Genomic DNA, 16,021 nt, shown 5'->3' with positions numbered 1-16,021 from the left:
TCAGCTCACTGCAACCTCTGCTTCTCGGGTTCAAGCGATTCTCCTGCCTCAGCCTCCCAAGTAGCTGGGACTACAGGCACATGCCACCATGCACAGCTAATTTTTTAATATTTTTAGTAGAGATGAGATTTCACTGTGTTAGCCAGGATGGTCTCAATCTCCTGACCTCATGATTCACCAGCCTCAGCCTCTCAAAGTGCTGGGATTACAGGCATGAGCCACTGCGACCAGTCCGGGCTTTGGAATTTCAAAAGTGACATATCAGAGCTAAGGAGCCATCACTTTACTAATCGGAAATGGATGATGTGGGATTTGTTAGAGACCTCTGGCCATGGTCTAGCTCCTGAATAGTGTTATAGCACGGAGGTCATTAGTACATTTTGGTGATTGTTTTTCAGCTTCATTTGGGTAGAAACAAACCACTCAAGGGCCCTTAGGCTCTAAGGGAATGAAAATAGGGTACAAGGTAAAGGTCATTACTCTGTAAAGCTAGAGCTTCCACTGACTCAAATGGAAAACGTCATCCCCTAAAGACAGTCAGAGGACTCTCACATGATATAGTACAAGGTACATAGATTTTGGATCCAGCTGGGCCTCACTTGACTTCTTTGAACTGCTTTTTGACCTTGAACAAAACACACCATCTCTCAGAAGTTATGTTTCCTTACCCATCTATTAAAAAATGGGGGAAAAGGCCGGGTGCAGTGGTTCACGCCTGTAATCCCAGCACTTTGGGAGGCTGAGCAGGGGTGGCGGGGGGCAGATTACCTGAGGTCAGGAGTTAGAGACCAGCCTGGCCAATATGGTGAAATCCCTTATCTAATAAAAATACAAAAATTAGCCAGGTGTGGTAGCTAATTTTTTATTATCATATATGAAAACCTTTTCCCTGGTTCAAGTGATTCTCCTGCCTCAGCCTCCCAAGTAGCTGGGATTACAGGCACATACCACTATGTCTGGCTAATCAAGTGATTCTCCTGCCTCAGCCTCCTGAGTGGCTGGGAGTACAGGCACCTGCCACCACACACACAAAAAACGGGCGGCGGAAGTTGCAGTGAGCTGAGGTGGCACCACTGCACTCCAGCCTGGGCAGTAAGAGCAAAGCTCAATCTCAAAAAAAAAGAAAGAAACCCTAAGGATGTAGTATCCTTGCTCTCATTNAAGAGGCTGGGGGCGGAGTGGGTGGGGCGGGGACGGCACACAGTTCTTGGTAGAATTAAATAATGTGAAACATCAGTCCAAGTCACATCATCAAACTATTTAATGCATATAACTGTACCAAAAAATTGACAAGCCCCTATAGTATCTGTGCAAGCCTCATTGTCAGTGTGTGTTTTTTTTTTTTCACCATGAGATTGCCAATCAGCCTCTTCTTTTTCTCAAATACACAAATATCTTTTCTGCCTAATGCTGTTTCTTCTGTTTAGAATCACCCCACCTCCCATCATACACTCTCCTCCCTTCGTCTTTAGGTCTCAGATTAAATGTCACCATGTTCGGAGGATTTTATGATTTCTCTGAACTAGAAGAGTCCTGTAATCTCACTGGTAGTGCTCTGCAGTTCCTCAAAACGCTTTTCATAAAGTCATCACATCATTCTCTATGTAATTATTTGCTGATTGTCTTTCTTCCCTGTTAGCTCCTTGAGGGCTAGAACAGAACCCTCTTTCATTACAGCAGTTCTAGAAGTGCCCTAGTGCACACGCTGGCATGCGGCTGGTAGTTAAGTACTTGTTGAATGAAAGAAAAAATGAATGAGTGCAGTGCAGTAGCCAGACCTCTTACTTATTCGTACGATTGAAACAGAAGACAAACCACATGGGAAGATGCTGAGCTGAGATTTTGCAGCTGACTGCTGAAGCTGACTCTGAAATAGACAGAGATCAGCATTCTGAATGTTCATTAGGAACTGCTCTTGGGACCAGCTCCTACGGAAGAGAAAGAAAGGGAAAGAAAGGAAGCAGAATTGAGCAGCGGGACAAATCTCAATGAGAGCAATAACCACCTTTATGGGGAGTTCTAAACAGGAGCTGGCCCTTCCAAGCCGCCACACGTTCAGCCAAGAGGGTGAGGTCTTCATGACCCATGGGCTTTTCCACACTTCCAAGCCAATTGGTTATTGCATATGGTCTGCCCCATGAGGAGGCAGAACTTTAATGGAGTTGACTCTTTTGCTGAGGGGGTTTCTGAAAGGGACTAACACTGAGGACAGCTTTCCGGCGGCAGCAGTAGCAGCACTGCTGGCAGCTGCAGAAATAAGCCCTCTGTTTCCAAAGTGGGATCCAAGTGGTGCAGTGCAACATTCACCCCGATTGACAGCATTTCGGTACACATGTTCTCCATCAGGTATCCTGGGGCAGGGACTTGAGCTGGCACTGGGTTTGGCAGCAGGAACCTCAAGCTGTCTCTCCCACACTGGCTGCTGGTGACTTCACCAGAGACTGTAAAAAGCACCCATTCATGAAACAGACTTTCATGGCTCCTGTCTGGGTTACAACCCATGAGGATGCAATAACAAGTCAGAGCTGGCAGGGCACAGATTTCAGAATAAAGCACAGCAATGGTTGTGAAGATCAATAGACTCAAGTTTAGGTGGAGTATTAGCAAGGCGCGGTGGCTCACACTTGTAATCCTGGCACTGTGGGAGGCCGAGGCAGCTGGATCCCCTGAAGTGAGGAGTTCAAGGGCAGTCCGGCCAACATGGCGAAACCCCATCTCTAATAAAAATAGAAATATTAGCCGGGTGTGGTGGCAGGTGGCTGTAATCCCAGCTACTTGGGAGACTGAGGCAGGAGAGTCGCTTGAAACTGGGAGGCAGAGGTTGTGGTTGGCGGAGATCGTGCTACCACATTCCACCCTCGGTGAAAGGACAAGACTTCATCTCATAAATAAATAAATAAATGGAGTATTAGCTATGAGAACTACAGAAGGCTGCAAAACTTCTCAGAGCCTCAGCCCCTTCACGGGCAAGAGGATGACTCAAAGTGCTCGTAAGAGTCGGTAACACAACAGGCAGTTTCCATACATGAATTCCCTTTCTACACTCCCCCCACCCCAACTCACACATGTACTTGAACCAGGCCTTTACCTGAACATCCCAACCATCATCCACCTTGGTGCCTACACACTCGATACCTGCTGCTTTCCCTGGTAGACCATTTCTGGTCATGGAGCTTGCCCTGTTCAACATGGCTGATTCTAGTGCTGGATAGCGGTGTCTATTAGCAACTCTTTGGTCTCTCTGGTTCCTTTATCCCATGATACATGCTCAGAAGTACAAAGATGATATTTAGTACTTGGGTATCGCTTTGTCTGAATAAATATTCTTAAACCCTTCAGCCTTAGCTCTTGTAATCTACACTTCAAAACCTTCATCATAGGAACCCCTTCCTCCATCTGAATGGGCTTTATTTTTTTAATATTCAACTCAAACTGAGATTTTCAGTTTTACAAAATGCCCTGAGCGGGGACAAGCTGGCACTATCATGTCCTCCTTGTTCTGCATACTAGAGTTCTAATCAATGTGTTTAAGGTATAAAAACTGGTTTTAAAGAGTTATTAAACATTCTTGTGCAATGTCATCTAAACCTTCAAGATCTGTTTCACAAGAACCTCTGCTAAATTGTTCATACCTTAACCCTTGTATCTCGGCATCGTATAAATTATTCACACTTACGCCATAAGAATGTTGACTCTGATCTCTGTTTTCAGAGTTTCCATATACCAGTCCTCCTCTCTCCCTCATTAGGAATTATTTAAGGCTGGGATTTCTGCTGTACACCTTGAAGTATGGAAAATAGTGACTTTAACACTGGTCACAACTTCACAGTGTGTTTTAAGTAGTTATTTCAGTAAACTTATTTTTAAACTTAAAGTTGCTTTAAAAACATTTTTATTATCACATATGAAAACCTAGTGTTACTTGTCTTCAAAAGAAGGTAAACAAATGTATTAAGGTCTAGAAAAATATATTTGCTTGTCAAAAGCTTTATTTTAAAGGGGATATTAGAAGTTTAGAGAAGTGTTTCAGGCATTTTAAACCAACATGTTTTTTTAAATGTATTTTAACAATTTTTGGAAATTTTTGAAAGGAGAATAACATTCTATCATGTGATTTAATGTTATTGAGCACCAGTGCCACATAGATCACAAGTGATATTTGTCCCACACTTTGGGACAAACATGTAAGCCACTGATAAAAAATATTATATTGACAGATTATTTAGTATTCTTAGCTGGGATTCAGGGTGAACACATAGATATGCTTATCATTCCTGTCAAAGCACAGATTTCATAATCCTCTTAATGAGGAAAAGAGAGGAACTGACATCTTTTTTACCTTTGCAACAACTTCATTAAAACTGGGATTATCTGACTTTCTAATATACAAGTAATTGAAGATGTAATTGAAGATTAGCAAAATAATTTGTCCTCGATCACACTTTTAATTGTGAGGAAGATTTCAGGCTTGAACCTGAAACTCCTGACCCCAAAGGGTATTTTTATTCCATCACAAAAAGTGGAAGAATTCAGGAACTCTCCCTAGTGATAGTTTAAAAGTTCTCAAATCTGGGCATTACAATCACCTAGCAGGCTTGTTAAATCCAGATTGCTGGGCTCCACGCCCAGAGTTTCTAATTCAATAGATCTGGGGTGGGACCCAGTAATTTGCATTTCTAATAACTTCCCAGGTGATGCTGATGCTGTTATTCCCGAGATCACATTTCCAGAGCACTCTCTTAGTCAATAGATATTCTTTTATTTCTGGATAAATGGTTTGCAACTCCAACTGCATGTAACCAACTGAAAATTTTTAAATAAATATACCCAGGCATCATCCCAAGCTGAGTGCATTATACCTTCTGAAGGGGATTCTGGGTAATTCCCAGCAGTGCTATTATTGTAGCACAGTTTGAGAATCAGTGGGTCACAGCAAATACACAGGGGTTCCAATGCTTGCAGTTACTAACACACAGCTATAAATACCTGAGACTGAGTAATTTATAATGGAAAGAGGTTTCATTGACTCACAGTTCCGCGTGGCTGGAAATGCCTCAGGAAACTCACACTCACGGCAGGAGGTGAAGGGGAAAGGGGAAGCAGGGCACTTCTTACAAGGCAGCAGCAGGAGAGAGAAAGAGGCAGAGAAGGGGAAACTTGCACTTGTAAACCATCAGACCTCGTGAGAACTCCCTCGCTGTCACAAGAGCAGCATGGAGAAAACCGCCCCCATGATCCAGTCGTCTCCCTCCACCAGGTTCATTCCCTGACACGTGGGGATTACAATCCGAGATGAGATTTAGGTGGGGACACAAAGCCAAACCATACCAACAAGTGTGTTTCTGATGGTTATTACCTTTGTTCTCTAGCGTTTCTTTAGAGGAATAACGGGACGGTTGAGATCTTCCTCTAATTTGGTCTTCAGGCCTCTGGAGAGTGGCAATAAAGCTCGGCCCTGCTAGGCCCAGAGGAGGTATTCACAGGTGTTGACAGTGTGTCTTTCACATGATGCTTCTTTATCCTGATTGACAGCCTGATGCCTGGGTCTGAACCATAGCCAGCTGTCTCTCTCACAGGAAATCTGGCAGAGACGCTTTGTGGTTCTTGTCTGATCTGTGTCCAGTTTATTCCTGCCAAGACAGCCACTCTCTAGGAGAGCATGTTGTAGTGATAACACTCCTAGTCCCCCAGGACCTTGCATTTCAATTTCCCATTTTCCTTATGTCTTACCTAGTAAGGTTCAGGTGTGCCAGTCCAGTGAGACACAAGGATAACAGGAAACCAAAATGCATGACCCCAGAAAGAGACAGCTGACCAGTAGGAGCACGCCTTTCTCAGGGTCTAGCGGCTCCAGGAGTTTTCTCACTTAGGCTTTTCACAGGAGGTTGTGAAATTGCTAGTGTAAGGAAAACACGTGTGGGAAGGGGGAACTTACCTACACGACTCTGGTGTTGGCCATTGGGTTTTATCACGGTCAGCAGCTGTGGGGTGTGTTGGGTCTGGGGTCAGTGGGATGAGGAACAAGTGGGCTATATTGCAAACAGTAACATGGGAAGAGGAAGTTTTAACCAGGCCAAAGGTGACAGGGTACAACCGGATTTCAAACAGTTTATGTCAGGCCATTGTTAGGCCTGACCATGGATGCCAAGGCAGCAACTGTAATAACCAAGTTGATGACATTGAGATAACCCAGAAATGGTCATCTATTTGCATATCCTTAGTTTGCATTGGGAATACAGACAGAATAATTGCTACTTCATGATCCACATCAAGGAAGGAACTGTTCTTTTGTCAGAACCTGTTCATATGTATGTTAGGCCAGGCTCAGTGGCTCAAGCCTGTAATCCCAGCACTTTGGGAGGCCGAGGCAGGCGGATCACCTAAGGTCAGGAGTTCAAGACCAGCCTGGCCAACATGGTGAAACCCTGTCTCTACTAAAAATACAAAAACTAGCCGGGTGTGTGATGGTGGGCGCCTATAATCCGAGCTTCTTGGGAGGCTGAGTCAAGAGAATCACTTGAATCTGGGAGATGGAGATTGCAGTGAGCTGAGATCGGGCCATTGCATTCCAGCTTGGGTGACAGAGCAGGCTTGGTCTCAAAAAAAAAAAGTTGAATTTCTGCTTGGCATCTTGAAGCTATAGGAAGGTTTTTACCTTTTGTATATGTTTATATTGCTGGAAAGCCCTCTCGATCTCACATTCAATCAACAAGTGCATTGAGGCCTAAGCACCCTTTGGGGTGTGTAGGTAATCTCTATTTCCATGCCAGCACTGGCCTAGTTACAGAACTAGGAATTCCTTCTGAACAACTGCAACGTTTGTGACTTCCACCTCATTCTAGACTCCCAGGGCTGTCAACAAGTATGTTTCATCCTCATCAGGTCCTTTAACATTCCCACAGCAACAAAGGAAAAGCAGCCAATGATGTATGTTTTTTACCATGCCACTGGGGACACTCTGGAACCAGCATAAAAAATCATTCCTGTCCGGGCACGGTGGCTGACACCTGTAATCCCAGCACTTTGGAAGGCCGAGGTGGGTGGATTACTTGAGGTCAGGAGTTCGAGACCAGCCTGGCCAACATGGTGAGACCGCCCCCCCCAACCTGTCTCTACTAAAAATACAAAAATTAGGCAGGCATGGTGGTGCAGGCCTGTAATCCCAGCTACTCAGGAGGCTGAGGCAGAAGGATCGCTTGAACTCGGGAGGCGGAGGTTGCAGTGAGCTGAGATCGCATCACTGCACTCCGACCCGGGTGACAGAGAGACTCCATCTCAATCAATCAGTCAAAGCATGCCTCAAACTTACTCCAGCCAAAGGCCAATGGAGCTGGAGAATTTATGCACAGTAACAGTTACAGTCCAATCAGGGGAGGGAAATGATGCAATAATTTGAACAGATAAAGCAATGAAGGATTGACTAGTAACAAGCAAAGAGAACTCGAAAGAATATAGGAATAGCAGACTTACAGAGCAGCCACTGTCTGCAGGACTGAGCTGGAGCATCCAAGGGAGACTCTCGGGGTCAGGTCCTTGTTGGACAGGTCATGGTTGTGACTCACTGAAGGGCAAAGAAGTTGCTGTAATGCTGCCTCTGCAGAACTTTCTGGAAACCTGCCCTCTCGAACTCGCCAGAAGTCCATCTTCTAAGGTGTTGGGGAACATTGTTCATGGACGGATATCTCACTAGAGTCACTGCTACAAAACTACTGAAGGTGGTGTTCTGGGACACTGCTGGCTGCGGAGCACTGTAGGAGCCTGTCCATCTTGCAAGAACCTACCCAGCCAGAACACCAGAACCAAAATGGAAACATCTCCCAGCGCCCTCTACTGAGCAAAGCTTCACACCATGTCAGCTGGCAAAGGAAACTCTTATCAAAGACCCGATCCATTTTCACAAATCAGATGGTAAAGGTGAATTTGGAGTTGAGAGGCAATACATTGTTAACTGACATACACACCCAATCCTATCAGTCAATAGATGAAGACTGTTCTGGGGCTTAGGGAGGCAGAAATTCATTCTGCAACACTTCTAATCCACCACATGGATAGGCCAGATATACGTCCGCATCCAGGGAAAAATGTCATGCAAAGGAATTTGTGTCCTGGCAGATGGAAGTCAGCCTGGCATGCAGTAAAGTGTAAGGCAGACGCTAACCCTGTCTGCTTGAACCAGTATTCCATTTTCCACCTGCAGTAAGATCATGATTGTGTTCATGCACAAGCAGGCCAACCCCATCCCGAATCCCACAGGAGGATCTGTTTCCTGGCTCTACTCCTAGTAGCAAGATTGTCAGTCAGGGTCTAATCAGATAAAAAGAAAGAACTGGTTTACAGCAGAGGGAATATAATTGCAGGGGTGATGGTTAATTTTATGTGTCAACCTGACTGGGATAGGGGACAGCCAGAGAGCTAGAAAAACATTACTTCTGGTTGTGTCTGTGAGGTTGTTTCCGGAAGAGAGTAGCATCTGAATCAGTCCACGAAGGGAAGAAGATTCAACCACAGCAGTGTGGGAGGGCATCATCTCATCTACTGAGGGCCCATCTGAATAAGGCAAAAAGGCAGAAGACAGGTAAACTGACTTTCTTTTTGAGCTGAAACATCCATCTTTTCTTGCCCTCAGACATCAGTGCTCCTGGTTCTCAGGACTTCAGACTCCAGGGATGTAAATCAGTGCCACTTTCAGGCTCAGACTGGGAGTTATACCACTGGCTCCTCTCTGTCTCAGGTCTTCCAACTTGGACTGAATTACACCCCAGCTTGCAGATGGTGTATCATAGGACCTCTCAGCCTCCACAGTCACATGAGCCAATTCCCATAATAATTCTCGTGTGTGCGTGGCATGTGTGTGTGTATCTTTTTGGTTCTTTTACTCTGGAGAACCTGGACTAATACCGCAAGGAATTACAGGTGCTGGAGGAACTGAGAACCAAATGTGGGACTGGCAGTTAAAAATAGATTATCATTGGGAAGCCGAGGTAGGCAGATCACTTGAGGTCGGGAGTTCGAGACCAGCCTGGAGAAGATGGTGAAAGCCTGTCTCTACTAAAAAAAAAAAAATACAAAAATTAGCTAGGCACGGTGGTGGGTGTCTGTAATCCCAGGTACTTGAAAGGCTAAGGCAGGAGAATCACTTGAACCTGGGAGGCAGAAGCTGTGGTGAGCCGAGATCATACCACTGCACTCCAGCCTGGGCGACTGGGAGACTCCATCTCAAAAAAAAAGAGGGTTGGGGAGAGAGAGAGAGAGAATTGTTAGGGAGGCACAGGGTCTGGGATCACTTGATGAAGACTGCAAGCAGAATACATATGTCTAGGAGGAGAGGCAGAGCCACTGATTATTCTAACACTGCTTCCTTCTGGATGGTCCCACTCAGAACCCAGTTGGCTGGAATCCTATGCAATGCAGCTTGCAGGGGAAGGGAAAGGAATCTTGGCAATAGAGCTTGCAGGGGAAGGGAAAGGAATCCTAGGCAATGCAGCTTGCAGGGGAAGGCAAACAATCTCCAAACTGGAAAACTAGGCAAGATTGTTGGCTGAAGACACCGGGTTATATGGGTTGCCATTACACAAAAAGGAAGAAAAATTCTGTATGAAAGATTGGATACAGTGAAGAAAAAGCCTTGGATGCGTAACATCTTAACGTTCACACTATGAAACAGGATAACTGAGGGTGGTATGGCTCTTAATTTCATTAAAGACTGACTTTCTCTTCGGAGGTAGTAAGTTCGATTCAATTATTAACTTGCATCTGATTGTGGTAACAGTGAATTTTTAAATTCAGGTGTCGCCTCTTTTTTTTTTTTCCTTTTTGAAATAAACTTTTGGAATTCTTACTGCTTCCCGAACCTATTTTAATCTTCAGACCTTGGAGGATATTTGTATCTGGTCTTAGAAGAATAATGTAACATTTGGGGGCAAAAATGCAGCCAAGTAGCTCAGCACTGGAAGCTACGATGAAGAAGACCCACATGGCTTCCAGGACCTTCCCCTTGGTGCTGCGGTCAGCAGGGAGCGAGGTGACCCAGGCACTGCAGAACACCAGCATGCTGAACATCAAGAACTTGGATTCATTGAAGGTGTCAGGCAAACCTAGGACCAGGAAAGCCAAGGTAAAGTTCCCCAGGGTCAAGGAGCCCAGGTATTCCAGGACATGGTAGAAGGCAGTGAGAAAGCCCTCACTGCATGTGAGGACTACAGATTCAAGCTTAGAGAGTGTGTCTGTGTCAATGAAGGGAGGAAAGATTCTGAGCCGGAGTCAACTGATCAGGAGATAGATTCCGCTTGAATCAGGGAGAATATAACAACAACAAAATTAGGAGATCCTGATACCAATCACCATCTTCTTCTCCCTGGCATTCTGGCCTTGAGAGCCAGACTGCAGTGATGGTTTTAGTCAGAATTACAGAAACAGCCACAGTAAAGACAACTCCAAATGCTATTTGTTGGAGTCATCAGGTAGCTGTGTGGGGGTGCCCAATGAAGAGGGCAGAGCAGAGGAAGAACAGAGTGAGGGAGGCTGTACTTCCGGCAGGATGTGGCTGAAAGCCCAGGTCCTGGCTTTGACTAAGGGGATTTCCTGATGCTTCACAAATACCCCAAGGACAATTGCTGTAAGGACAGAGAAGCAGAGCTGTGCAGGCCAGAGCCATCCCCAAAGGGTTTTCAAAAGCCAAGTTCACATCCTTTGGAAGATAGTCAATTATCTGATTATCTGAGTATTCTGATATTGATCATATGGACACCTTTTTTTTTTTGACATAGAGTCTTGCTCTGTTGCCCAGGCAAGAGTGCAGTGGCACAATCTTGGCTCACTGCAACCTTCTCCTCTTGGGTTCAAGCCATTCTCCTGCCTCAGTTTCCCAAGTAGCTGGGACTACAGGCACCCGCCACCACACCCCGCTAATTTTTGTATGTTTAGTAGAGACAGGGTTTCACCACCTTGGCCAGGCTGGTGTCAAACTCCTGACCTCGTGATCCAACCGCCTTGGCCTCCTCAGGTGCTGGGATTACAGGTGTGAGCCACTGCGCCTGGCCTGGACACTTACACTGAATAGTATCTGAAAAACAAAGCAATGGTTTGTTGTCTAAGGTTCATAATTCTTACTGATTCCTGGAAACAAAAAAAGTCACTTTTGGCATTGTAGGGCACCTTGTCCATCTCAGTGCTATATTCAAATGCCACGCTAGAAGCAAGTTACAGAAGCAATAATATCAGACTAACGTGCCAATTCTCTCCTTGGTTTTATTTCCCAAAATAACATTTTCTATCACTGTTTTATTTTTCCACATGCAAGTGAATTATTTTCCATTTTCTTTCATCATGAAAGCATTACACTACCTTAAAAATTTAAATATCCATTCTTTAGGCCAAGAGTTCACAAACTACAGCCTACAGGTCAAATCTAGCTGTTAGTAATTTTATAGAGCTTATAATCTATGTATATTTTAATACTTCTAGATGGTTGCATTTTAAATAGGTATAGAATCATTTACATATTTTCAATTTCACCTCTTGGCTTGCAAAGTCTAAAATATTTATTATCTGGCCCTCTAAGGAAAACATTTGCTGACCCCTACCTTTTAGGTGGTCAATTATTTTTTGAGAATTTACACTGAACCAGATGTGTTATTAAGAATGGAGACCTGCTCAACTTCTAACAGGTATCAGAGAGCCCCTCGGGTTCTAATAGTTAAATATCTCTTAGTGTATCCTTTCCACATTTCCAGGTAAAATTCAATCAGCTTGATGTGGCAGGAAAGGTCTTGATCATCTTGCTTGTACATAGGTTTCTGGCCTTGTCTTTTGTCATAAACCAAACACTGAATCAAAAGATTCTGATGCACAGATTTATGTATCATGCCCATAATGCTCATCATACCTTCTCTCTTCACCCTGACCTTCTTCTACAGGTAGTTTCCTTTGCTCTCTTCTTCACTTGACTAATTTCTACCTGCCTTTAACAATGTAGTCAGCATGACCTGCGTTAGGATGTGCCGGCACACTTCCTCAGACTCTAGCATGTGCCTGTGTCTTTGAGCCCTTTGTCCTGGGTTGCCTTCTTCATTAGGCTATGAATTATCCATGACGGTATAGTTTTATTAAACAGACACTGAAAAACTAGATACCTAAATAGACAGTCAAGTATAGAAACGTACCAGGAAAAATATTCATAAAAACACATTTATTGTAGCAATATTATCAGGTAAAATAGAATTCAAAGAGGTATACAGAGGAGAAAAAAACATAAAATAAAAACTGAATAGATAAAACGTATCATTTTCTCCTTTAGAAGACTCAATATAATGATACTAATTTCCTGCATGTTAATGCATAAATTTCATTCAATACAAATATCAAATGTAATGATAGGGTTTTTTTTCCTTAGGAAATAGATAATATGATTCTAGAGTATGCGTAAGAAAGAAAATATCCTAGAAAAATTCTGAAACAGTAGGAAAATGTGGAGGAAGTCTCACTGAGCGAGTTTCATAATATTCTTTAAGGGTATAAGCATAAGAAGTTTGGTATTTGTGCATAAACAGGTAACTGGATAAAGGAAAAGAATAACCAGTTTAGAAATTGACCACAATAGATATGATTATTTGGTGTATGGCAAGGATGGCATTGTATTTGTGGGGGGATACATATGCTATTCAGCAAATTCTGTCAATACTATGTATACACTCAAAATAAATTCCAAATAGTTCAAATATAAACTAAATTATAAAAGTATTAGGAGCCGGGCACTGTGGCTCACACCTGTAATCCCCCAACACTTTGGAAGGCTGAGGTGGGTGGATCACCTGAGGTCAGGAGTTTGAGACCCGCCTGGCCAACATGGTGAAACCTCGTCTCTATTAAAAATACAAAAATTAGCCAGGTGTGATGGCAGTTGCCTGTAATCCCAGCTCCTTGGGAGGTTGATGCAGAACTACTTGAACCCAGGAGGCAGGGGTTACAGGAAGCCAAGATCGAGCCATTGTACTCTAGTCTGGGCAACAGAGCGAAACTTCGTCTTACTAAATAAATAAATAAATGTGTTAGGAATGCTGACTTAGCACTTGGTGGGCAGGAGGGTGGGCAAGTGGTCTCCCCAGGACAGGGTCCTGGATAGTGCTGTGGGCAGCAGAAGGGGAAGAAAAGCCCTGTGCTCTCCTCTAGGGAGTAGGAGACCAGAATTGGAACATTTTGAGTTGTATGTTTTTTGAAGCTTTGACTCTGATTTTTAAATGATAAAACGTTCTTTTAAAAAAAACAAAAAACAAAAAAAGGTAACCACTGAGAAAAATATTTAACCTCAGAGTGGAAGAGAAATTTATAGGTAATGAGCATTTTAGATAATGCAGGTTTAACACGACTTTAGAAATAAGAAGACACATGAAAAGTAAAACAGGCTTTCCGAAAATCAGGCACAAAATATAAAGACAGTGACTCCAGAAAAGAAGATCATTAAATGCCTACTGGCTTTCACAAGATATAGTCAGAAGGGATCTTTTATAGGTTTGACTCTTAAATAGGTTGATCACAGAAGCAAAACATGAATGCAGATACTTGAAAGAAATCAATTAATTTTAGCAGGGTGCGGTGACTCACACCTGTAATCCCAGCAATTTGGGAAGCTGAGGCGGGTAGATCATTTGAAGTCCAGAGTTCCAGACCAGCCTGGCCAATATGGTGAAACCCTGTCTCTACTAATAATACAAAAATTAGCCGGGCCTGGTTGTGGGCGCCTGTAGTCCCAGCTACTTGGGATGCTGAGACAAGAGAATTGCTTGAATCTGGCAGGTAGAGGTTGCAGTGAGCCGAGGTCATGCCACTGCACTCTAGCCTGGGCAACAAAGTAAGACTCCATCTAAAATAAATAAATAAACTTGTTATTTCTGTCTTTGAAATGCATGCAAATCTTGTCAAAAACTAATAAGCCTCCTACCACCTTTATGATCCATGATTGTCTTTTTAAAGAACCTGAGAACCATCTCTTTGAAAGTTAATCAAGGAAGATAGCATCCCTGTCTCCCAATTTCTGTGACAGGGTAAGACCTAGCTTTAGCATGCAGGTGCCTTGCTCCAAAACTGTATCCTGTCATTGGATTTTCCTTTGGATAAAGCCAATTAACTAACACAGAGGGTTACCCCAATTTAGGATGAACTATGAGTGACAAATCATGCTATTAAGTCTTTCAGAACTACTGTTCACCACTGAATGGGTTGTATCTGGCTATATTAAACGGTGAGATTTATTTCTCTGCCTTTGCAATCTCTTTTGTGCTTGCCTGTGACATCACCTGGTTTAATGCTTACTTAATAACTAAACTGTCTTCTTTTTCTTCTATTTTTTGTGGAGAAGTTTTCTGGGTTGGCAGGAGACTTGGTTTTAGTTATATGTCCCCAATAAGGTCACACAGTGAACCAGAGCTGAGTCACAAAGGGAATAGTCTGACCCCTGGCTTGGTACTCTTTCCAGCGGGCCACTGCCTCTCAGGAGCACACGATTTTAGGTCTGCTGTTGTTTACTGTGTACCTCCTTTCTCCCTCCAGTGAGTCTATAAGCTCACAGAACCTGTAGCTGATACATTTTCTGCTTTCTCAGTGGCTAACAAAGTGCCAGGGATATGGCAGATATTCAGTAAATGCCAACTGCGTCACTGAACTTGGAAGAATTAAGTCAAGTCAATTATACTCTTAACTCTGACAAAAACGAAGCAAAAAAANAAAAAAAAAAGGACTTGGATGAAATGGAAAAGAATGCAGCATGGTGTGTCATGGAGAAGAGGAAGAATTCCAAATTAGGGGTAAGAAGATCTGGTCATGAATGTTAGTTCTTCCCTGGTTTCAGTGAAGTCACCATCAGTTTCCTTAACTGTAAAGTGACAAAAAATAATGATGTTTATTATGTAAGATTTCTAGAATGATGACCAAATGAGGATGTGAAAATTCTTTGTAATAATGGCAGTTACCACCAACACAGTACTTATGACGTACCAAGTATTGCTTTAAACACTTTTCATATATTATCTATTTATTTAACCGTCACTATAACTTTCTACTTTACAGATAAGAAAACTAGCCATACAGAATTTAAGTAACTTCAGCCGGGCGCAATGGCTCACGCTTGTAATCCCAGCCTTTTTTGGGAGGCCGAGGTGGGCCTCCCAAAACTTGAGGTCACGCGTTTGAGATCAGCCTGGCCAACATGGTAAAACCCTGTCTCTACCAAAAATACAAAAATTAGCTAGGCATGGCGGCGGACACCCGTAATCCCAGCTACTCAGGAGACTGAAGCAGGAGAATCACTTCAACCTGGAGGGTGGAGACTGTAGTGAGCCAACATCTTGCCATTGCACTGGCCGGGGTGTCAAGAGTGAAACTCCGTCTCAAAAAAAAAAAAAAAGACAAGAACCAGAGCTTTAGCTGCTAAAGTCTTACTAACTTCCCTAGAACTATATCACCTTAAGATATAAAAAAAAAAAAAAAAAAAATTAAGTAACTTGCCTGAAGTTACACAGCTAGTATTCAGCGGAGCTGGGATTCTAACAAAAACAGCGTGGCCCCTGGTTCTGCTCTGCTAACTAGTGTGCTCTATTGCCTGCTTGGTGGGAGATATTAACATCATTATCCTCCAGGACATTCTACTAAAGTCCCTTTCTCTCTTCCATGCCTTGTCTAGCTTGCTGCTCAGGTTGTGCGTTTCTATCTCCTTGGGCCCCTCCTCTGGCTCCTCTCCTGTTTTTCAATGGATTTCTTTCTAGCTTACTTATTTCAAGAATGTCCTTTAGCCTTTTGGCAACACTGAGCTCCGCCAGGCTCATTCACATTTGAACCTGAACTACAAGCTAAGAAGCTTGAGAATTATGGGAAATGAATGCAAGCCCTATGGAGAGAGGACGTAGGTGGGGAGAGAAGTGCTTTTGGAGGAAGTGAGTGAAGACAACCCAGACAGCGGTAAATTATTTCAATGAAAGAAGTAGCCCTGCCAGGAGGGTCAGTTGAGTCAGGAGAACACAGGGCAAATCAA

At 43.5% G+C, this 16,021-nt stretch overlaps 1 long non-coding RNA gene across 1 annotated transcript in view; it reads right to left on the bottom strand.

Annotated features, from left to right (window-relative positions):
• LOC108313434 overlaps positions 1–6,394 on the bottom strand; it is a 62,627-nt gene extending 56,233 nt beyond the window's left edge. The window contains exon 1 of the long non-coding RNA XR_001829085.2: positions 3,089–6,394. This is a non-coding gene — a long non-coding RNA (uncharacterized LOC108313434). The remainder of the gene's footprint in view (positions 1–3,088) is intronic.
• Between the last annotated feature and the right edge of the window lie 9,627 nt (positions 6,395–16,021).

The sequence above is a fragment of the Cebus imitator genome, unplaced genomic scaffold (assembly GCF_001604975.1).
Source record: "Cebus imitator isolate Cc_AM_T3 unplaced genomic scaffold, Cebus_imitator-1.0 Scaffold137, whole genome shotgun sequence".
In the NCBI taxonomy this organism is placed as follows: Eukaryota; Metazoa; Chordata; class Mammalia; order Primates; family Cebidae; genus Cebus; species Cebus imitator.
Note: the sequence above shows the minus strand (reverse complement) of the source record. Positions and strands in the feature narration are given on the sequence as shown.